Consider the following 24,705-nt stretch of genomic DNA (forward strand, 5'->3'; position numbering starts at 1 on the left):
TAATCGTGGAGATAGTGAACATCTCTGTCTTGTACCTGACCTTAGGGGGAACGTTCTCAGTTTTTCCCTCTTGAGGATGATATTAGCGTTGGGTCGTTCAATATGGCTTTTATGATCTCGAGTTAGGCTCCTTCTATCCCTACTTTCTTGAGAGCTTTTATCATGAAACCTTGCTGTATTTCTTCAAATGCTTTCTCTGCACCTATTGAGAAGATCATATGGTTCTTGTCCTTTCTTTTATTGATGTGATGAATCACGTTAATTATTTTGTGGATATTGAACCAGCCTTGCATCTCAGGTATAAATCACACTTGGTTGTGGTGAATAATTTTTTTTTTTTTTAATATTGTTGGATCCGGTTGGCTAATACCTTGTTGAGGAACTTTGCATCCATGTTCATCAGCGAATTTGGTCTACAGTTCTCTTTGTTAGTGGGGTCTCTGTCTGGTGTTGGAATCAAGGTAACGCTGGCTTCATAGAAAGAGTTTGGAAGTTTTCTGTCCATTTCTATTTTTTTGGAACAGTTTCAAGAGAATAGGTGTTAACTCTTCTTTAAGTGTTTGGTAGAATTCCTCTGGAAAACCATCTGGCCCTGGAATCATGGTTTTTTTTGGCAGATTTTTTTTTTTTATTACTAATTTGATTTCCTTACTGACTATGGGTTTGTTCACATTTTCTACTTATTCCTGTTTCAGCTTTGGTAGTGTATATATTTCTAGGAATTTGTCCATTTCTTCCAGATAGTCCATTTTAGTGGCATATAATTGTTCATAATATTCTCTTATTATTGTTTGTATTTCTGTTGTGTTGGTTGTGATTTCACCTCTCTCATTCTTGATTTTGCTTATTTGGTTCCTTTCCTTTTTCTTCTTGATCAAACTGACTGACTAGTGGTTTATCAATTTTGTTAATTGTTTCAAAGAACCAGTTTCTGGTTTCATTGATCTGTTCTACTGTTTTGTTTGTTTGTTTGTTTGTTTTTGGTTTTGATAACATTAATTTCTGCTCTAATGTTTGTCATTTCCTGTCTTCTGGTGTTTTGGGGTTTTACTTGCTGTTTTTTTCCAGCTCCTTAAGGCATAAGGTTAGGTTGTGTCTCTGAGATCTTTCTTCCTTTTTTAGGAAGCCCTGCGTTGCTATATACGTTCCTCTTATGACCACCTTTGCTGCATCGCAGATGTTTTCGGTTGTGGTGCTATCATTTTCTTTGACTTCCATATACTTAATTTCCTCTTTCCCTTCTGTGTTAGTCCATTCAATTTTTGGTAGGATGTTCTTCAGTCTCCAAGTATGTGTTACCTTTACAAATTGTTTCTTGTGGTTGATTTGAGTTTCATACCATTGTGGTCTGAGAATATGCACGGTATGATCTTGATCATTTTGTACTTACTTAGGGCAGATTTGTTTCCCAGTATATGGTCTATTCTGGAGAATGTTCCATGCGCACTGGACAAGAATGTATATTCTGATGCTTTAGGATGAGATATTCTGAATATATCTGTGAGGTCCATCTGGTCCAGTGTGTCATTCAAAGCCTTTGTTTCTGTGTTGATTTTTTGATTAGATGATCTGTCCATTGCTGCTAGTGGGGTGTTAAAGACTCCTCCTATTGTGGTATTACTATTGATGTGTTTCTTTATGTTTGTTTTTAATTGATTTATATATTTGAGTGGTCCCCACATTTGGCACATAACTGTTTACAATTTTTAGGTCTTCTTGGTGGATAGACCCCTTGATTATGATATATGCCCTTCTGCATCTCTTGATACAGTCTTTATTTTAAAGTCTAGATTGTCTGATGGACGTATGGCTATTCCTGCCTTCTCCACCTCCTTATTTTAAATCTGAAGGGATCTTTCAGTCTCAAGGGGGTCCTTTGTAAATAACATATAGATAGATCTTGTTTTCTTATCCATCTTATCTTTTGATTGGAGCATTGAGTCCATTGTGTGTTTAGAGTGAGTACTGAAAGATATGCATTTACTGCCATTATGATGCTTGTAGAGTTGGAGTATCTGGTGGTGTTCTATGGTCCTTTCTAGTCTGTTTTTCCTTTTGGTATACACACACACATATATATGTGTATATACATATATATGTACATATATACATACATGTATACATATACATAGGTATGTATATGTATACATATTTTTGCATTTATATTATATTATATTATATTATATTATATTATATTAATTATATCATATCATTATATTTTATTATATTATATAGTATAATTTATATGTATGTATAAATAATTTTCATCTTTTCTCCCCTCAGAGAGTCACCCTTAAGATTTCTTGCAGGGCTGGTTTACTGGTCACAAACTCCTTTAATTTTTGTTTGTATGGGAAACTTTTTCTCTCTCCTTCTATTTTTGAATGACAACCTTGCTGGGTAAAGAATTCCTGGCTGTGTATTTTTCTATTTCAGCCATATTCAATTCAGCCAACTGAATATATTTCACCACTCCTTTGTGGCCTGCCAAGTTTCTGTGGATAGATGTGCTGCAAACCTGATCTGTCTTCCCTTCTAGGTTAGCGACGTTTTTCCCCCCTTGCTGCTTTCATTATTCTCTCCTTGCCTGAGTATTTTGTGAATTTGACTATGATATGGCTTGTTGATGGTCAGTTTTTGTTGTATCTAATGGGAGTCCTCTGTGATTCCTGGATTTTGATGTCTGTATCTTTCCACAGTTTAGGAAAGTTTTCTGCCATGATTTGCTCACATAACCTTTCTACCCCTATTTCTCTCTCTTCCTCCTCTGGGTCCTCTATGACTCTGATGTTTTTCCTTTTTAATGAGTCACTGATTTCTCTACTTCTTAAATCGTGCTCTTATGTCTTAATCTCCCTCTTTGTTTCTGCTTCGTTATTCTCTATAAGCTTGTGCACTATATTCTCAGAAAACTGATTCTCTGTTCTGCCTTGTTCATCCTTACCGCCACTGCATCCATATGTGATTGCAGCACGGTTATAGCATTTTAAATTTAAATCTGGATATTTTTTACTTCTCTTATCTCTGCAGAAGGAGATTCTAATCTATGTTTGACTCCAGCAAGTATTCTTGTTATCGTGTTTCTAAATTCTGGTTCAGACATGTTTCTTGTATCTGTGTTGGTTAAATCTCTGGCTGTCATTTCTTTGCACTTTCTTTTGGGGTGAAATCCTTTATTTTGGCATTTTGAAGGGAGAAAAGGAATTAATGAAGTAAAAAATTGAAATTAAAAAAATTAAAATTAAATAACATTAAAATCAAAAATTAAACACACACACACACACACACACACACACACACACACACACACACACACATCGAATAGATGATGCTGCTAGACCCTAGGTGTGTTTTGGTCTGGGTGTTAACGTGGTTTGACAGATTAGAGAAATGAAAAAAAAAGGGGGGGGTGATAAAAGATGGAAATCGTTTGAGATTTTGAGAAAGTTATTACACTTAAGTAGACTAAAATGAGATGATGTGGGTAAAATAGAATTTGAAAAAATTATTCGCAATAGTAGAGAATACACTAATAAAATTATAGAAAAATATTTTTAATAAAAGTTAATAAGAAATATGAATGTTTTAGTTTTCTGTATTTAAGAAAAAAGAAAGAAATGAATAAGAGTAAAAGGATAAAAAAGGAAAAAAAGAAATAGTTTGAAAATTTGTAAAAGTGAATACACTGTAGTAGTTGAAATAAAATGATGAGAGTAAGATAGAATTTGAAAAAGAAAATATAAAAGCAAAAAATATAGTAATAAAAATTAAATAAAAGATTTTAAAAGAATTTTAAAGTAAAAATGAAGTTTTTCTGTTTTTCTGCATTCAAGAAAAAAAGAAATGAAAAGGAGAAAAAAAAGAAAGAAAAAAAGGAAATTGCTTGAAAACTTGAAAAGGTGAGTACACTGAGGTAGATTAAAATAAAATGATGGAAGTAAAGTAGAATTTGAAAAAAATTACACAAGGAAAAAATTTTAGTAATAAAAACTAAAGACAGATATATTTAATAAAAATTGAAAATAAAATGAATTTTTTTCTTTTTGTATTGAAGAAAAACAAAAGAATTCTAAAAAAGAAAAAGGAAAAGAGAGAAAAAAAGAAAAAAATGAATAGATGAAACTGCTCACAGATTTAAGTAGGACTGAAATGGCTTCATTTTCCCCTACAGATCATTACATGTAGCTCTTTGTAGTCCACAAATTAAGCCAGGGATGAGGTTTTTGTTTTTGAAGAGCAAAGTTGGCCCAGTTGGGCGGGCTTCGTGTAACAGCTCTGCTCTCCACGAGATGGCGCTGCTAGCCTACTGTGGTTGATTGTTCCAGGGCTGTTAGGTGCGCCTAGGCATTGTGCCAGTGGTGAAAAAGGCGCCACCCAGTTACCCAGTCTGTTCTCCTGGATCTTCAATCACTCACCGGTCCTCCATCTTCAGCTCTCATCCACTCCCCACTTTTGCACTCTCCGTGACCAGGCCCCAGGCAGTACTCTGTCCCAAGTTTTGTCTCAGAAGCGGCTGTTTTCCCCAGCCCCTTACGTCTGACAGATTGCAGCTTTGATCTGTTGCACCCCTCTGTGGGACGGTCTCACCGAGCAATGACCAAATGAGCAATGGCAGAGGTTGGCTGCACCCAGGAATTCCCGCCGGACTCTGCTGTTGCCAGTGTCCCAACACTGCGGCCAGGTGACAGCCCGCCCTCAGAAAAGATCGCGAGACAGTGTAGCATCAGCTTTTCAGGGATTACGGAGAATCGCAATGCAGATCTGGCACCAGGCTTCATCCTCAACAACCTTACCCCAGCACCAGCGAATGTGGCTGTCTTCCAGGGTCAGCTGGGAACAGGTGACGTTAACAGTCTCTACCAAATGGTCTTCCAGCAGTGAAACCAGTTTTCCCCATGTGGCCCAAGAACCTCCCAGACCCACTCTGTTCCTGGGCATTCACCTTTCCCACCAAAGCAATGCCAGGTATCGAGCTGAGGAGTTGCAGCCTTTGCAACTCCCCTTGTCTACAGTCTTCATGGAATTTAAACCCTCTGCTTTCTCCTTGGTCCTTTCTCCCTTTTTAGTTTAGTCCCTGTGAGTGTTTCCAATTTTCTACTTTCTCTCCAGCTGATTTTGGGGAGGCGTCCTTTTCCCGTATGTTTTCTCCCTCCCCCAGTCTCTGTCCTCTCTCTGACCACAAAACGGGTTCCCTACGTTTTGGGGCTTCTTGCTCCCCAAGTTCAGCTCTTTGTGTCGCATACTTGCTGAATAATGTGGTTCAGGTTGTGCAGATTGTTGTGTTAAACTTCCAATCAGTTTCTAGGTGTGTAGGATGGTTTACTGTTGGTCTGGCTGTATTTCATGGATGTGAGACACACAAAAAACGTCCATGCTGTTCTGCCCTTCTGGCTCCTCCCCCAGGATATCATTTATCTTAGCTGAGAGTGCAGTATCCTTCATTATACCTGGGAGTGTGAATACATTCAATCTGCCTGGATGTGCTGTCTACATTTTCCTGCCCTGGAGAACAATATTCATTACGTTCCCTTGGTTGCTGTGTCTCTTATACTGCCTGAGAGCATGATCTGTTTAATTATGTCTAGAGTAAGGTTTCTGATTTATTGCCTTGAGGAGGAATCCCAGTCTCCTAACATGGGAGTGTCACCTTTTTCTCCTTTGGGAAAATGGCTTCCATCATTTCCATAAATTTTCCTGGGAGCATGATCTCCAACATTTCTCCCTATAGGGCAGTCTACAATTCCTGCCTGGACGTGTCATCTCTGTCATACTTAGTGGGTGTGAGAAACCATAATTCTGCATAGAAAGGCCATCTCTTTCATCCTGCCATTGAGCACAGTCTGCATAATCCTGACTACAGGTGACTCTCCCTCTTCCAGCCTGGGAGAGTGACGTACTTCATCATGCTTAGCAACACGAACTATCTCATTCTGTCTGGAATTCAAGTTCTCAGACATACCGTCGGGAACATGATGTTGGTCAACCTGCCTGGGATTGCTGTTTTGTTCATCCTACCTGGTAGCACATATCTTGCATCCTGCTTCAGAGAACCCTATGGTCATTTACCTTGCTGGAACAATCATCGTCATCCTGCTTGGGAGCATCATCTCTTTCATCCTATATCAGGGTCTGGAAGAAGCACCTCTTTCATCAGTACGCTGGAGTACCACCTACAAATTCTACTTGGGACTGCATATCTGTCACCCTTCCTCAAAACACAATCTCCAGCATCCTGCCTATGAAGACTGTCTTCATCATCCAACCAGGGAGCATCTTCTCCAACATTTTCCCTGGAGCACATCTCCTTATCCTGCCTGGAAGAGTAGTTACCTTCATCCTGCATGGGACATCCATCTCCGTCGTCCTGTCTTGGTGCCTGGGAGAATGATTTTTCTTTTCATCCTGCACTGGAGTGCCGTCTATGAAACCTGCCTGGTAGCACTTATTTGTCATCCATCATGGGGACATGATCTTCACCATCCTGCCTCATAAGACCATATCCTTCATCAGGCCAGGGAGCATGTTCTCCAACATCTTGCCTATGAACATGTCTCTCTCACCATGCCTGGAATAGTGGTCCCCTTCATCTCTAGGACCTCTACCTCTGTCATGCTTCCCAGGAGCGCCAACTCTGTCATCGTGGCAGGAAGCACAAACGCACTTTTGTCATGGGGAACCATTTCTCTCATCCTCTCTGGTAGTGCAGTATCCCTCATCCTGTCATGGAGGGCCTTATCTCTCTTTTTGTCTGGGAGCACCATATCCATCATCCTGCCTAGGTGTGTGGTCTCCCTGTCCCCCTTTTCCTGAAAAAGGATGGTATCCTTCTTCCTGCCTCGGATCATGATCTCTGTCATGCTGCCTGGGTGCGTATCCACGTCATCCTGTTTAGATGGCCATCTCAGAAATCCAGTCTGGGACCATGTTTTCAGACATTCTACCTGGGAGTGAGATGTCCTTCATCCTACATGGGAGAGGACTCTCCATCATCCACATGTGGAATGCAATTTCTATTGTTTTGCCTGAGTAGCGAGCTCTGTCACCCTGCCTGGGGACATGGTCTCCTTCCTTCAAGGTGGAAACACCATCTTTCATTGTGGCAGGGAGCGTGGAAGCCACATAGTTCCTGGTTATACTATATCCACCATCACCTGGGGACATGAACTCCATTTTCCTGAATAAAAGTGTTCTTACGTCAACCTGTCTAGGAGCACAATATGCCTTATCTTGCGTGGGAAACCCTCCTCTTCATCTTTTTTGCAAGCACAGTCTCAGTCATCATGTCTTGAAGCATGATATTACTCACCCTACTTGAGAGTGTCCCGCCCTTCATTGTACCTGAATGTGTGATTACCTTCAAACAGACTGGGAGTGCCTTCTCAATTATCTCATCTCAGAGCACGATCTCCATCATGCTCTTGTAGTGTATCATGTCTATCGTACGGCCAGGGAAGGCCATGTCTCTCACTATGCCTGGATGCACAATATCCTTCAACGTACCAGGCTACCCAGTGTATGACATCCTGTCTCAGAGTGCCTTCTATGTCACGCTTCCTGTTATCATTTTCCGCATCCTCCTGTCTTGGAACACTATCTCTATCATCTTACCTTGGATCATTGTCTCTGTCTTTTTTTTCTCCTTGGGAGCACAATATCTATCCTCCTGCCTACCTAGGAAACCTGTGTCCATCCTCCTATCTGGAGGTATGATCTATGTCATACACCCTGGAAGTGCTATCTCCATCCTCCTTGCCATTACCCTGCCTGTGAGTGCATTCTTTGTCATCCAAATGGGAGGACGTAACTGTCATCCTTCCTGGGTGGGTACTACCCTGCATCTAGTGTAGGTAAGCTCATCTCTTTCATCCTGCCAAGGAGCATTTTCTCCATACCTTGCCTGGGAGTGCATCTCCCTCATCCTGCCTGGACGAATGGTCCCCTTCATCTTACCTGGGAGTGCCATTTCTGTCATCCTGCTTGGGAGTGCCAAGTCCTTCGCCCTTGAAGAATGCATGATCTCCCTTTTTCTGCCGTGGAGCACCATTTATGTCATCCACCATAGTTGTGCAGTATCATATTCCTACCTTAGAGGGCCTAATCCATCATTTTTCCTGGGAGGGCCATTGTGGTCCTCATGTCTGGGACTAACGTCTTTGTCTTTCTTCTTGGAGCAATGTCTCCATCATCCTGCCAGGATGAATGATCTCGCTAATCCATCTGGGGTAGAAGTCTCATTCATCCTGATTCGGAGGAGGATCTACGTTATCCTGTTCTGAGCATGATTTTTTTTTTTTTTTACTTATAACTTGAGAGCTTTATTTCAGACATCCTACATGGAAGCGCGATTTCTTTAATCCTTCTGGAGAGTGTCATCTCCACCATCCATTTGGAAATGCTATTTCTTTTGTTTTAACTGGAAATGCCATCTCCATTACCATGACTGAGAATAATATCTCTGTCCTTCAGGTTGGAAAGGCCATCTCTGTCATCCTGATTGAGAGCGTGGTGTTCACATCATTTATAGGAACATGACATCCACCATCGTCTGGAGTCATGAACTCCATCATCCTCCTGGGAAGCACCGTTTTGTCATCTTGGCAGGAGAGCAATATCTCTTATCCTGTGTGGGAGTGCCTTCTCCGTCATCCTTCCTGCTAGCGCATCTCTGTTACCCTTCTTGAGAACAGGATATCATTCATCATACTTGAGAGTGCTGCGCACTTCATTATAACCGGGAGTGTGATTACCTTCAACTTGCTTGGGTGTGCCGTTTACCTTATCTTGTCTTGGAGAGCGATTTCCATCATGCTCCCTTGGTTGCTATGCTTGTCATCCTGCCTGACAGCACAATCTCTGTAATTGTGTCTAGAGGAAGATCTTGGATTTACTGCCTTGGAGAGCTATCTAGGTGTTCCTGCATCATCTCCATTCCCTCTTCACGAACCTGATTCCCATCATTTTTTTTTCCCCTGGGAGCTCCTTCTTTGTCATCTTTTCAGGCTGCATGGTCTCCTAATTTCTGTGCTGGAGTGCAGTCTACAATTCCTGCCTGAGAGTGTCTCTCTGTCATACTTACTGGGAGTGGGACATCATGATTCTGCATAGAAACGTCATCTCTGTCATCCTGCCAGGGAGCACAGTCTCCATAATCCTGCCTAGGAGTGATTCTTCCTCGTGTGGCCTGGGAGAACAATGTCCTTCGTCATGCTTAGGAGGGCCAACTGCACCATTCTGTAAGGATTCGTCATTCTCGGACATCCTGTGTAGAATATGGTCATCATCATCCTGCCCGGAACTGTCCTTTATTCATCCCACCTGGAGGCACAGTACCCCTCACTGACCAAACATGCCTGGCAGTGCTTGTCTGTCACACTTCTGGGAGCATGATGTACATCACCCTGTCTCAGAAGGCTGTCTCCATTGTCCTTCAAGGGAGAAACTTCTCCATAATTTCCCTGGGAGTACATTTCCCTCATCCTGCCTGGAAGAGTAGTCCCCTTCCTCTTTACTGGGACAACCATCTTTGTCATCGTGCCTGGAAGGCAAACACCATCACGTTTACAGGAAGCATGATCTCCCTTGTTCTGCCTTGGAACACCGTTTTTCTCATCCTGCCTGGTAGCCCAATATCCCTCATCGTGCCTTGAAGGGTCTTTTCTGTCATTTTGCTTGGGAGTGCCATTGTAGTCATCATGCCTGGGAGCACCTTCTTTGTCATCCTCCTGGGAGCAACGTATCTGTCATCCTACTGTGTCCATGGTCTCCCTGATCATCCTGAGAGGACTATTTTCTTCATCCTGCTTTGCACATGATCTCTGTCCCCCTGGGTGGGAGGACGATTTCTGTCATCCTGTTTAGAGAATGATCTCTTACATCCATCATGGGAGCACGGTTTCCTTCATCTTACTTGGGATCATTCTGTCTATGATGCTTTTTTCTGTTGTTTTGCCTGAGAGTGTCACCTCTCTCATCCTGACTTGGCGAAAGGTCTAAGTTCTTCAGGTCGCAAACATCATTTACATATTGTGGCTATGCAAATCCCATGCCCACTAACCCATTTTTTTAATCTAGAAATAAATGGCATTTCACTAAAACTACAATCAAATCAATGCATGATTGTGTAGGAGTTTAAAGAAAAGGAGTGCCTTCTTCACCTATACTGAAAGTTATTTCTCATCCAGTATACCCACATGCATCAGCAATGTGATAATACGTACTGAATTCACAGCACATTACAAGTATAACTCCTCAGGATAAATTGAAGTCAGGTGATGTGAATCCAAATTGAGGGACATAAAAAACAAACAAACAAACAAAAAAAAACACCAAGATCATAAACATAAAAAATCTCAATTGCTAAAGACAAAACGCCACTTCATAAAACAATTGTATTATGGATACCTAAGAAAATTAATTTTAATTGTATTTTACCCTAATAAAGCCCTGATAATAATAGCACTCCACATTGTCAAGGGTGAATGACAGCCAAATAAACCCCAGAGTGGAAAGTAGTAGATCATGGTTCCAGAAACGAGGACAAAGAGGGAGGTCCCAGGATAAATGATGTATACAGCACTCCTAGGCAGGCATGATGAAGGATAAGGTGTTCTAAGGAAGGAGGACATGGGGAGAGTGCTCCATATCAACATTATGGAGACGGTATTCCAAGGTAGAGTGATGGGGAACACGATGGCAGAAGGATGATGTACAAGGTTCTCGTAGGCAGGAATTTAGAATCTGAGATTCCCAGGCAGGTTTAAGGAGATAATGCCCCTAAGCATGCTGAAAGATGCTGTGCTCCCCAGCAGTTTGACAGACATGGGAGGCCAAGGGAGCATAATGGAGATCATGCTCTGGGGCAAGAGTAGGTAGACCACGCTCCAAGGAAGCTTGAAGGAGGTCATACACTCAGGAAAAATGAAAGACATGGTGCTCTCATGTAGAAACAATATGTCCTCCCATGAAGGAAGATGACGACTGCTGCTCATAGGAATGATGACGGAGGAGCACTCCCACATAGGACAAGGAATACTTGTCGGGGAAAGGTCTAAGTCCTTCAGGTCGCAAACATCATTTCTATATTGTGCCTTTTCAAATCCCATGCCCACTCACCCATTTTTTAAATCTAGAAATAAATGGCATTTCACTAAAACTACAATCAAAGCAATGCATGATTGTGTAGGAGTTTAAAGAAAAGGAATGCCTTCTTCACCTAAACTGAAAGTTATTTCTCATCCAGTATACCCACATGCATCAGCAATGTGATAATATATACTGAATTCACAGCACATTACAAGTATAACTCCTCAGGATAACTTGTCACTTATCCTGCAAAGCAGGATGACAATATGGCATTTTCAAGCAGGAGTATGGAATCTGTGTCCCCATGCAATGATGGACATAGTATTACCGGCAGGAGGTAGTTAGCCCATTCCCTGCCATGAAGCCATAAATGTTGCTTCCAACCAGTGGGGCAGAGATGGTGACCACAACCAGGGTGATGGATATGGAACTCCAAGGAAAAACAAGGTAAATCTCCTTTCCAAAAAGGATGATGGAGAGGATGCTCCCAATTTGAATGAAGGAAATTGCACTCCCAGGTAGAATGACCAAAACCACACTCCCAGTCTTAATATCAGTGATCATCCTCTAAACAGGAAGGCTTAGATAATTCTCTCAGGCAGGATGATAGAGATCATGCTACAGAGCAGGGTGAAGGAGGCTATCCTCCCAGCAGGAGTATGGAGACCTTGCACCTAGGCATGATAATGGATATGGCACTCCCAGGAGGATGACAAAGAACGTGTTCTCAGGTGAGACTGTGGCAATGGCTCTTCCAGACAAAGTGACAGATAAGCCTATCCAAACCAGCAGGAGGGATTTTGCACTATAATCCAGGATGAGGGAAATGATGCTCCAAGTAAGAATGAGGGAGGTTTTCAGGGAGAAAGCAGGAAAAAAACATCTTTGATCTTGACTGCAGCAACTTCTTACTCAACATATTTCCAGAGGCAAGGGGAACAAAAGCAAAAATGAACTAATAGGACCATGTAAAAAACAAAAACAAAAACAGAAACAAACAAACAAAAAACAAACAAAGAAAAAAACCTTCTGCACAGCAAAGGAAACAATCGGCAAAATTAAAAGGCAACTGACAGAATGGGAGAAGACATTTGCAAGCAACATATCAGAGAAAGATTAGTATCCAAAATCTATAAGAACTTATCAAACTCAACACGCATAAACAAATAATCCAGAGAAGAAATGGGCAAAAGACCATGAATAGACACTTCTCTAAAGAAGACATCCAGATGGCCAACGGACACATGAAAAAAAAATGCTCAACTTCACTCATCATCAGGGAAATACAAATCAAAACCACAATGATATACCATCTTACACGCGTCAGAACGGCTAACATTAACAACCAAGCAACAACAGATGTTGGTGAGGATGCAGAGAAAGAGGATCTCTTTTGTATCGTTGGTGGGAATTCAAGCTGGTGCAACCATTCTGGAAAAGAGTATAGAGGTTCCTAAGAAAACTAAAAATTGAACTACCCTATGACCCAGCAATTGCACTAGTGGGCATTTATCCAAGGGATACAGGGGTGCTGTTTCGAAGGGACACATGTATCCCAATGTTTATAGCAGCACTATGAACAGAAGCTAAAGTAAGGAAAGAGCTCAACTATTCATTAATGGATGAATGGATAAAAAAGATATATATAGATAGATAGAGATAGAGATAGAGATAGAGATAGAGATATATACAGATATATATATATATATATATATATATATATATATATATATATATATATATATATATACATATATACACATACATATCTATATATATATGTGTGTGTGTGTGTATATGTATACATACATACATACATACATACATACATACATACATACATACACACATACATACATACATACATACATACATACATACATACATACATACACACACACACAATGGAGTATAACTCGGCAATCAAAACGAATGAAATCTTGCCATTTGAAACTACGTGGATGGGATTGGACGGCATTATGCTAAGTGAAATCTGTCACAGAAAGACAAAAGTCATATGAATTAATGCATAGGATGACTTTAAGAGACAAAACAGGTGAACACAAGACAAGGGAAACAGAAATAATATAAAAACATGGGGGGGACAAAACATAAGAGACTCATAAATATAGGGAACCAACTGAGGATTACTGGAGGGGTTGTACGGGGGGTGAGCTAAATGGGTAAATGGGCACTAAGGAATCTAGTTGTGAAATCATTGTTGTACCACATGCTAACTAATTTGGATGTAAATGAAATAATAATAATAAAAAGAATGAGGGATATTATGTTTCCTGCTAGGATGATGGATTGGTGCTCCCAGGCAAGATGATGGGGGCCACTCTTCCAGGGAGAATGAGGGAGACATGCACCCAGGCAAAATTCTGAAGAAGACGCTCCTTGGCAGGATGATGGAGATGGCCTTCCTAGTCACGATGATGGATATATGTTCTCAGGGAGGATGACGGATAAGTGCTCCCAGGAGGATTCATAGAGAGCACTCCATGGCAGGATAAAAGGGATATTTCTTGCAGGCACTGAGACAGTATCTCAGGATCTGATGGATCTCAGATGGAGACAGGATCTCAGGCAAGAAGACAATGATGGCTCTACTGGGGTAAATGACAGTAAGGCATTTGAGGAGGGAAGAGGGTTACTGCGTTACCAGATAGGATGACAAATACGTTGCTCCCAGCTGGGCTGATGCAAATCATGTTCCCAACAATATGTTGGAGAACATGCTTCCTGTCAGGATGATGGAGATGGCTCTCTCAGCTATGATGAAGGAGATCCCTCTTCCAGGCATGAGAGACGGATGCACTTGTAGGCAGCATGTTATAGAGATGGTGCTCCTTGGGAAGATGATTTCCATGGCCTTTCAAAACAGAATATGGCTTCTTGGTCCCAGTCAGTATGACAGAGAATGTATTCACACGCTGGAATTGTAGAAGAGCCTCCAAGTCCGGCAGATGGAGATCATGATCGCAGATAGAATGATGGAAAGGGTGCTCCCAGTAAAATGATGTAAATAACCTTCCCGAAAGGAAATCAGAGATTACACTCCCAGACAGGAAGGGAGAGAGTGATATCCCGGGGGGGGGGGGGGAATTTGACATTCTATACATGGCAAATGGCAAATGTGAAAGATTGTATTCCCTGGCATGATGAGGGGGCTTGTGTTCCTGGGCATTATGATGAAAATGTCCCTTCCAGACTGCAGGAAGGAGATGGAACTACCAAGGAAAATTTACAGAGATTGGAATTCCACACAGGAGGATGGACACAGCACTCCATGGCAGGCAGGAGGACGGCTAAGTACTTCCAGGCAAAAAGACACCAATGGTGCTCCAAAGGAAGATGAGGGAGACTAGGTCCAAACAGGAGGACAGGAAAAATGATAGCAGGAAGGATGAAGAAAACACTTTCTGAGGCAGGAAGTTGGAGACTTAGTATCCAGGTAGCTTGAGGGAGGTCATGTAACCAGGCAGGATGAGGGACACGGTGCTCCCTGGAAGTAAAACAGACACAGCACACCAAGAAAGCATGATGAAGATTGTGCTCCTAGAGGAGCTAACGTAGATGGCATTTGAAGGTGGGTGGAAGGAAATCACATTCCGAGGCATAATAGAAGACATGGTGTTCTTGGGTAGGAGGAAGGATATCATGGTCTGAGGTAGGCTGATGGAAACTGCACTTGCAAAAAGGAAGACAGAGAAGGTGCTCTGACACAGGATAAGCCATATTGTGCTACTAGGCAAGAGAACGGCCCTTTCCGGGATGATGGAGTCTGTGTACCCAGGGTATGGTGCATATAATGTTCCCAGGCAGGATGTGGACACCATGCTCCCTGCCATGATGGTGAAGATGGCGCTTCCATCCTGAAGGACGGAGCTCATGTCCCCGGCAGGCTGAAGGAGATGGAAATCCAGGTAAAACAATACAAATAACGTTCCCAAAAAAGATTATGGAGAATATGCTCCAAAGTTGAATGAAGGAAATAACACTCTTAGGTAGGATGACTAAAAACATGTTCTGAGGCTGGATAGTGGAGATCGTCCATGAAACAGGATGACATAGATCATGCTCACAACGGAATCACAGAGATCACTCCGCAAAGCAGGATGAAGGAGACTTCCCTCCTTCAGGTCAGGAGGAACAGGGAGACCATGCACCCAGGCAAGATTATTAATATGGTGCTCTTGGGGGAAATGAAAGATAAGGCCCTCACAGGGATGAGGAATATTTTAATACCAGGCAGGATGGGAGAAACAAGTGAGATCTTCTAGGATGCTGGAGTTGGCGCCCTTGGGCATAATGACAAAGATGGCGGGTCCGTGGCAAGATGAAGGTAATGACTCTTACAGGCAGGATAAGAGTGGTGCTCTCTTAGGCAAGATGTTGGAGAATATGCTCCCTGGCAGGATGAAGGAGATGGTCTTCTGAGGCAGGATGTTGGACACGGTGGTTCCAGGAAGGAAGATAGATAACCACTCACAGGAGGGTTTGGTACACCATGCCCCAGGACAGGGTAAAAGAGACCATTCTCCCAGGCACTGAGGTAGTGTGATGGAGAAGCCAGCCAAAGGAAAGGCGAAGGAGACCACTCTTCCAGGCAGGATTGAGGGAGATGAGCAACCAGTCAAGATGTTGTAGAACATGCTCCCTGGCAGGATGACAGACACTGCCTTCCTAGGCAGGATGATGGAGATCATGCTCCCAGGAAGAAGCAAATAAGTGCTCCCAGGCAGTATTCAGAGAAGGTGCTTGAGGGCAAGATGAAAGATATTCTTCTCCCAGTCACCGAAACAGGATGGTGGAGGTGGCTGTCCAGAAATGATGATGATGATGATGATGATGATGATGATGATGATGATGATGATGATGGTGATGATGATGATGATTGTTCTGACGGGGTAAATGATGTAAGGTGCTCTGAGGCAAGATGAGCATATTGTGCTACAAAGAAGGGTCATCTCTCAGGATGAGTGCAACATTTTCAGGCAGGATAATGAGGATCATGTTCCAGACAGTGTGTCTACGAACTTGCTTCCAGGGAGGGTGATGCAGTTGGTGCTGTTAACTATGATGAAGTACATCACTCTCCCAGGCAGAAAGGAGAGTGAGAATCGCTCCTAGGCAGGATGATGGACACTGTGTTCCCTGACAGGATGACAGAGACAGCCTTTCTAGGCAGAATGACATTTTTTTTTCTTGCTCGCAGTCAGGATGGCAAAGAAAGCAATCTCAGCAAGGAATCCTAGACTGTGCCCCAGGGCAAGAAGTAGGGGATCGTATTATCAGGCAGAGTGACAAAGAGGTTGCCCCAGAACAAATTATGGAAATCACATTCCCAGAAGGAGGATAGAGGTGATGTTCCCATGTGGGAAGAACAAGATTGCTCTCCAAGGATGAGTCGAAGATTTTCCTCTAGGCCATGTGAAGGAGATCACGCTAACATATAGGATGATGGAGATTGCATTCCCAGGCATCATGAAAGAGGTGGCCCTCTAGGCAGGAGATTGCACAGAGCATCCATAGGCATGCAGGATGACCGATATTGTGCTGCCAAGCTGGAAGACTGAGATGCTCTCCATGGCAAAGTGGTAGGGATGGTGTTCCATGGCAGGAGGACAGGGAACATGATACCAGGAAGAATGATGGAGAAGACACTACAAGGCATGAGTCAGAGACCGAGTTCCAAGGCAGGTGAAGGAGAACATGCTCCCAAGAAAGATGAAGGACATAGCGCTTGCAGGCAGTTCAGCAGATCCCGCACACCACGGAAGGATGATGGAGATCCCATTCCAAGGCAAGATAAATCAGATGGTGCTCCCAGGAAAGCTGAATAAAATACACTGACAGGCATAATGAAGAACACAGAGCTCTCAGGTAGGATGAAAGGTATCATGGTCCTAGAAAGGATGACAGTGACTACTCTGACAGGAAGGATGACAGAGAAGGTGCTCCTACACAGGATAAGGGATATTGGACTCCTTGGCAACATAAAAGAATGGCTCTTTCAAGTAGGATGATGTAGTTTGTGTCCCCAGGCAATGGTGCATATCGTGTTCACTGGCAGGCTGCCTTAACAATGCTTCCTGCCACAAAGATGGAGATATTGCTTCCACCCTGAAGGACGGAGATGATGCCGCCAAGCACAGTGATGGAGACCATTCCCAGGTAAAACAAAAGAAATCACTTTACCATAAAGCGTGATGGAGAGGACACTCCCAAATAGGATGAAGGAAATCGTGCTCTGAAATAAGATGACCAAAACCACTGTCCCAGGCTGGCTTTTGGAGTTCATGCTCTAAACAGGATAACGTTTATCACACTCCTAGGCAGGGTGACGGATATCATGCTGTAAAGCAGGATTAAGGAGACTACTTGCCCAAGTGGATCAAGGAGACCATGCCCCCAGGCAGGATGATGGAAACAGGGCTACAAAGAGACTGACAAAGTAGGCACTCCCAGGCATGAGGATGACAATAATGCTTCCAGGCAAATTAACAGATTCGGCCTTCCAAGGCAGGATGGCTGATATTGCATTACCAGACAGGAGGACAGAAATGGTGCTCCAAGGCAGAATAAGGGAGATTATTCATCCTGCCAAGAGGAAGCAGTTGGCACTCCCAGGCAGAACGACAGAGACTGTGGTTCCAGGCAAGAGGAGGAGTGCCATTCTTCCAGGCAAGATGAGGGAGACAACACTCACAGGTAAGATTCTGGAAAAGATGCTCCCAGGTAAAATGACTGATACAGACTTCCTAGGCAGGATGCTAGTGATTGTGCTCTGAGGCTGGATTACCATGATTGCTCCACAAGGGTAAATGACTGTACGTCACTCCGTGGCAGGATGTGAGATATGGTGCTATCAGGTAGTATGAGGAAAACGCTGCCAGACAGGTTGACAGAGATCATGTTCCAGACAGTATGTCTCATACCTCGTTTCCATGCCGGATTACCCTGTAGTTCCAAAATAGGATGAAGGACATCACTCTCCCAGGCAGGACAAGGGAGCAGCACTCCTAAGCCAGATGAAAGAGATAGTGCTCCCTGGCAGGATGATAGAGGTGGCCTTTCTAGTCATGATGACAATTTCTTTCTCCCTGACAGTATGAGACAGAAGGCACTGTCAGGCAAGAGTTGTAGTCTTTACTCCAAGGTGGGAAGTAGGAGATCATGATCCCAGTCAGGGTGTCAAAGTGGGTGCTCACAGGCAAAATGATGGAAATCACATTCCCAAAAGGAGAAAATGCTCCCAGACATGAAGACCAGGATTTCTCTGCCAATTAATATGTTGGAGATCCTCTTCTAGGTAGAAAGACAGAGATCACGCTCCCAGGCATGTTGAGGGAAAGTGCATTTCAAGGCATCAAGAAACAAATCCCCCTTACAAGCAGGAAGACAGAGCCAGCACTTCCACGGACGATGGAAGAAATAAGGCCTCCAGGCAGGCGGACCTACACAATACTCCTAGCCAGGCAAAATGGTGGTTATAGTGCTCCCAGGGAGTAAACCCGAGACGGCGCCTAATGGCTAGGTTGATGAATATGGTGTTCCAAGGCAGGGTGACATGTAACACGATACCAGAAATGGAGACGTTGAGGCGCTCCCAGGCAGGATTTCGAGACTGAGTTCCCCCAACAGGTTGAAGGAGATGATGGTCCCAGGCAGAAAGCAGGATATAGGGCTTCTGGGAAGTATGAAAGAAACGACACACCAAGGGAGCATGATGGAGTTCACAATTGACAGGAGAAGATAGTCAGTGCTCCTAGTCAGTTTGAAGGAAATAAGACGCCCAGGCATAATGAAGAACTTGTAGCTCTCAGGTAGGGTGAATGATACCTTGCTCTCAGAAGGGATGATGGAGACTAAATCTCAAAAAGGATGGTGGAGAAATGGCTCCTACAGTGACATGGCACTCCTAGGCAAAATAACAGAATGGCACTTTCAGACGGGATGATGGGGTTTGTGTCCCTAGGTGAGAGTGGATATCGTGTTCCCATTCAGTATGCAGATGCCATGCTCCCCACCACAATGATGGAGCTTGAGCTCCTACCCTGAAGGATGGAGGTCATGCCCCAGTAAGCACTCCCAGGTAAAAGAACAGAAAGCATGTTCCCAAAAAGTATGAGGGAGAGGATGCTCCCAAGTAGGATGAAAGAAATAGCACTCCTAGGAAGGATGACAAAAAACACAGTTCCATGGTGGATGTTGGGGATCGTCATCTAAACAGGATGAAGAGCATGCTTCCATACAGGATGACAGATCATGCTATAAGGCATGATAAAGGACACTGAACTCCTTCAGGTCAAGAGGGAGAGGGAGACCATCCACCCAGGCAGGATGACAGATATGGCTCTCCCAGGGCGAAATGTCGATAAAGACCTCTGAAGCAGGATGAGGGACATTGCACTGCCAGGCAAGATGAGAGAAATGGTGCCCTAAGGTAGAACGCGGGAGATGGTGGTTTCTGCCAGGATGAAAAGGATTTGGTCCTCCTGGGCAGAATGACAGAGTTGGCGGTTCCTTGCAAGATGAAGGGGACCATTCTTCCAGGCAAGTTCAAGGAGACGTGTTCCCAGGCGAGGTGTTGGTGAAGATGCCCTCTGGTGGGATGATGCAGACGATAATCTGAAGCAGGATGGTGGAGACTGCATTTTCTGGAAGGACGAATAAGCACCCCCATGCAGGATTCGTAGATGACTCTCCATGGCAGGATGAAAGAGATCATTGTCCCAGGTACAGAGGCAAGAAGAGGCTGATGGTGTTCCCAGGCAGGATGATGGTGATTGCTCTACCAGAATCAATGACCATAAGGCACTCTGAGGCATGATTAGGGATTTTATGCTACCAGGTAGGGTGGCCAAAACAGCACTCCCAGGAAGGTTGATGGAGATTGTGTTACATACAGTACATCGGAGAACTTACTACCGGGCACGATGATTGTTGGTGCTCCTAAGCATGATGACTGGTCATATTTCTCCCAGGCAGGAAGAAGGAGAATGCTCCCAGGCAGGAAGACATGGATTGGTGCCCCCGTAAACAGGACAGAGACAGTGTTTCTAGGTATGGAGATGGTTTTGCACTCCCAGTAAGTATGATGGAGTAAGGACTTTCAGGCAGGAATCATAGTGTGTTACACAACAGGAAGTAGGAGATTCTGCTCCCAGATGGGATGACAAAGAGGGCACAACCAGGCAAAATAATGGAAGTCAATTTCCCAAAAGGATAAGAGAAATGACTTTCCCTACAGGGACACTGAGATCCATGCCCAGGAACTACGTTGGAAATCTTCCCTGAGGCAGAATGACAAGATTGTGCTCCCAGGCATGATGAGGGAGGTTGCAATCCCAGGCACGATGAAGGAGATCACCAATACAGGCAGGCAGAAGGAGAGAGCACTTTGAAGGAGGATGAGAGATCACCCATGGAGGAAGGATGACATACAAATAATTTCTAGGCAGACAGGATGACAGATATAGTGCTTCCAGGTCGGGTTACTGAGATGGTCCTCCATGGTATGTTCATGGAGAAGTCGTTCCAAGATAGAATTACAGGGACTATGATAACAGGAAGGATGACATAGAAGGCTCTCACAGTCAGAATGTCAAAAGCAGAATTCCCAGGCTGGTTGAAGGAAATCATATTCTTAGACAGGAGGAGGTACGTGGTGTTCCCAGACAACAGGACAGACATGGCACACTAAGGGAACACGATAGGTTCACACTCTGACAAACTAAGTTAGATGGCACTCCCAGGCAGGTAGGAGGAAATCACCCACCCAGGCAAAATGAAGGACACAGCGCTTTCAAGTAGGATGAATGTTATGCTCCCAGGCAGGGTAACAGAGACTGCACATGCAGGATACAGGACGGTAAAGGCATTCCCACAGAGGATAAGGGATATTGCGCTCCTAGGCAGGATGCCAAAAAACGACACTTGGAGGTCGGGTGGCAGAGGTTGTGACCCCAGGAAATGGTGGATATCATGGTCCTGAACAGGATTCAGATACCATGCTCCCCACCACGATGACAGAAATGACTCCTCCAACCTGAGAGATGGAGATCGTGTCACCAGGAAAGATGAAGGAAAAGTCCCTCCAAGGTAAAACAACAGAAATTGCACTCCCCAAAAGAATGGTGGGTCAGGATGCTCCCAGGTACGATGAGGTACATGACGCTCTCAGATAGGATTGCCTGAAGTCACACTCCCAGGCCGGATGTCAAAAATCGTCTCAACGGACTGATGTAGATCATGCTTCCAGGAAGGATGATAGAGACCACACAGCGTGGCAGGAAGAAGGAGTCTGCACTGCAGGAAGATCAAGATCACATACTCATGCAAGATGAAGGATGCCGCTGGGGCGCCTGGGTGGCGCAGTCGGTTAAGCGACCGACTTCAGCCAGGTCACGATCTCGCGCTCCGTGAGTTCGAGCCCCGCGTCGGGCTCTGGGCTGATGGCTCGGAGCCTGGAGCCTGTTTCCGATTCTGTGTCTCCCTCTGTCTCTGCCCCTCCCCCGTTCATGCTCTGTCTCTCTCTGTCCCAAAAAATAAAATAAAAAACGTTGAAAAAAAAAAAATTAAAAAAAAAAAAAATAAAGATGAAGGATGCCGCATTCCCAGGCAAAATGACAGAAAATACCCTCCAAGGCAGGATGAGGGGTATTGTGCTAAAAGGCAGGATAAGAGAAGATTTTCTCCAAGGAAAAGAAGGGGGATGGTGCCTCCTGCCAGGATGACAGATATGGTGCTGCCAGGTAGGATGATTAAGATGGCAGTCACAGGCAGATAAAGTGGAGTTATCCACTCAAGGCAGGATGAGGGATACACGCTCCTAGGGAAGATGTCGGAAAAGATGCTCCCTGGAAGGATAATGGACATGGCTCTCTGTGACATGATATGGAGATTTCACTACCAGGAGGAATTACAGATACACACTTCCAGGTAGGATTCGTAGATGGCACTCAAAGGCAGGATTAAAAGAGCAATCTCCCAGGCACTGAAGTAGGGTGTTGGAGATGGTGCTCCCAGGCAGGATGAGGATGATTGTTCTAACAGCTTGAATGACTGTAAGGTGCTCTGAGGAAAATGAGGGATATTTCACTACCAGGTAGGGAGGATGGCTGAAATGGCGTTTCCAAGGCAGGGTCGCTTACATCATGTTCCAGGCAGTATGCTTTGAGAACTTGTTTCCAGGCAAGATGATGCAGCTGGTGCTCCAAAGCATGAAGAAGGCCATCATTCCCCGAGGCAGGAGGAGGTAGAAGCCCTCCTAGCAGGATGACAAAGATGGTGGTTGCTGGCAGGATAACAACACAGCCTTTCTAGGCAGTGTGATGGTTTCTTGACCCCAGTCAGTATGAGGGAGAAATTACTCTCAGGTAAGAAGCATCGACTGCACTCCAGAAAGGAAACTAGGAATTCATGCTGCGAGTCGGGATGAAAAGAGGGCACTCCCAGTCAAGATATTGGAAATCACCTTCCCTAAAGTAGAATGGACATGACTATCCCAGGAAGGAAGACTGAGATGGCTCTCTCAGGCATTTGTCAGAGATCTTCCTCTCGTCAGAACAGTAGAGACTGTGCTACTGGACGTGATGAGAGAGACTGTGTTCTCAGGCATCCTGAAGGAGATGCGTCTTCCAGTCAGGAGGACCGAGACAGTACTTACAGCAGGATGAGTAACATCAAGCCTCCAGGCAGGAGGACATACAAAGCACTCCCAGGCAGGCGTGATGACAGATACAGTACTGCCAGGCAGGTGTACCGAGATGGCGCTCCATGGCAAAATTTTGGAGATGGTGTTCCAAGGCAGGATGATGGCAAATATGATATCAGGAGAATGATGTAGGGGGCACGCCCAGGCAGGCAGGAGATCAGAGACTGGGTTCCCAAGCCAATTGAAGGAGATCATGCTCCCAGGAAAGATGGATTCTGTGTTCCAAAGGAGGATGAGGATTGCACTGCTCGACAAGGTAAATGACACAAATCTCCCAGGTATGATGAGAGAGAAGGCGGCCCAGGCATGTTGAAGGAGATAATGCTCCCAGGGAGGAAGAGGATGGAGAATCTGGTCCATGGCAAGATGATGGGGCAGTGTTCAAAGTCAGTGTGGTGGGGAACACGATAGCAGTAAAGGTGAGGTGAAATGCACCCCGAGGCAGGACATCGGATGCTTGGTTCCCAGGAAGGTTGACGGAGGTTTTGCTCGGAGGTAGGCTGAAGCATACTGTGCTCCCAGGCAGCGCAACAGACACAGCAGACCAAGAGAGCATGATGAAGAGCCTGCTCCAAGGCAGGATATGGTAGACTGCCCTCCAAGCAGCTCTAAGGAAATCATCCTGCCAAGCATAATGGAAGACACAGCACCCTGAAGTAGAGTGAATGAAATTGTGCTGCCAGCCAGGATGATGAAGAAAGCTCTCCAACACAGGAAAAGGGATAGTGAGCTCTAAGGAAGGATGACAAAATTGAGTTCCTGGGCAGGATGATGGAGTTATTGTCCCCAGGCAACGGTGGATACCATGTTCCCTGGCAGAATGCGGATACCTGGCACCTTGCCAGGATGATGGAGATGGCACTTCCAACCTTTCAGGCGGAGATGGTGTCCAAATCCAGGGTGATGGGGATGGAACTGCAAGATACAACAACACATATCACATTCCCAAAAGACTTATGGAGGAGACACTCCCATGTAGGATTAAGGAAGTCTCACTTCCAGGTATTATGATCAAAATAACACTCCCAGGCTGGATGTCAGAGATCTTCCTGTAAACAGGATAACGTACATCATGCTCCAAGGCAAGGTGACAGAGAACACGCTGTACAGCAGGATGATGGAGACTGCCCTCCCAGGAGGATCAGAGGGACCACACACACAGGGAGGATGATGGATTTGTCACCCTCAGAAGGATGACAAAGAAGGTGCTCCCAGTGAGGATGATGGTAATGGAGCTCCCAGACAAAAGGACAGAAAATATCCCTTATCCAAGCCAGGATAAGGGATAATGCACTTCCAGGCATGATGAGAGAAACACCGCTCCAAGGAAGAAAGAGATAGGTTGTGTTTCCTACCAGGATGACAGAGTTGGTGCTACCATACCTGATGACAGAGACAATCACTATAGCAGGCAAGATGAGGGGGAAATTCTCCTGGGCGAGATGAGAGAGATAGTGCTTCCTGAGCAGATGCCATATACAGCCTTTCAAGGCAGGACAAGGGTTTATCACTCCCAGTCACTATGACACAGAAGTGACTCTCAGGCAGGAACTGGACTGTGCTGCATGGTGGGGATTGGGAGTTTATGCTCCCATAAAGGATGACCATGATGATATTCCCAGACAAAATGACGTGAATTAGATTTCCAAAAGGAGAACAGAGATGATATTCTCCCAGGCAAAAAGACTGAGATCACTCTCCCAGAACATATGTCAGAGATCTTCCTCAGGCCACAATGACAGAATACATGCTCCCAATCATGAGAGGGAGATTGATTTCCATGGCATGATAAAGGATATGGCCTTTCCCAGAAGGAGGACGTACTCAGCACTATTAGGAAGACAGGATGACAGGCATACTGCTCCCAAGGCAGTAGGATGCATACAGACTTAATGGCA

This window comes from Panthera onca, chromosome Y (assembly GCF_046562875.1).
Source record: "Panthera onca isolate mPanOnc1 chromosome Y, mPanOnc1 haplotype 2, whole genome shotgun sequence".
In the NCBI taxonomy this organism is placed as follows: domain Eukaryota; kingdom Metazoa; phylum Chordata; class Mammalia; order Carnivora; family Felidae; genus Panthera; species Panthera onca.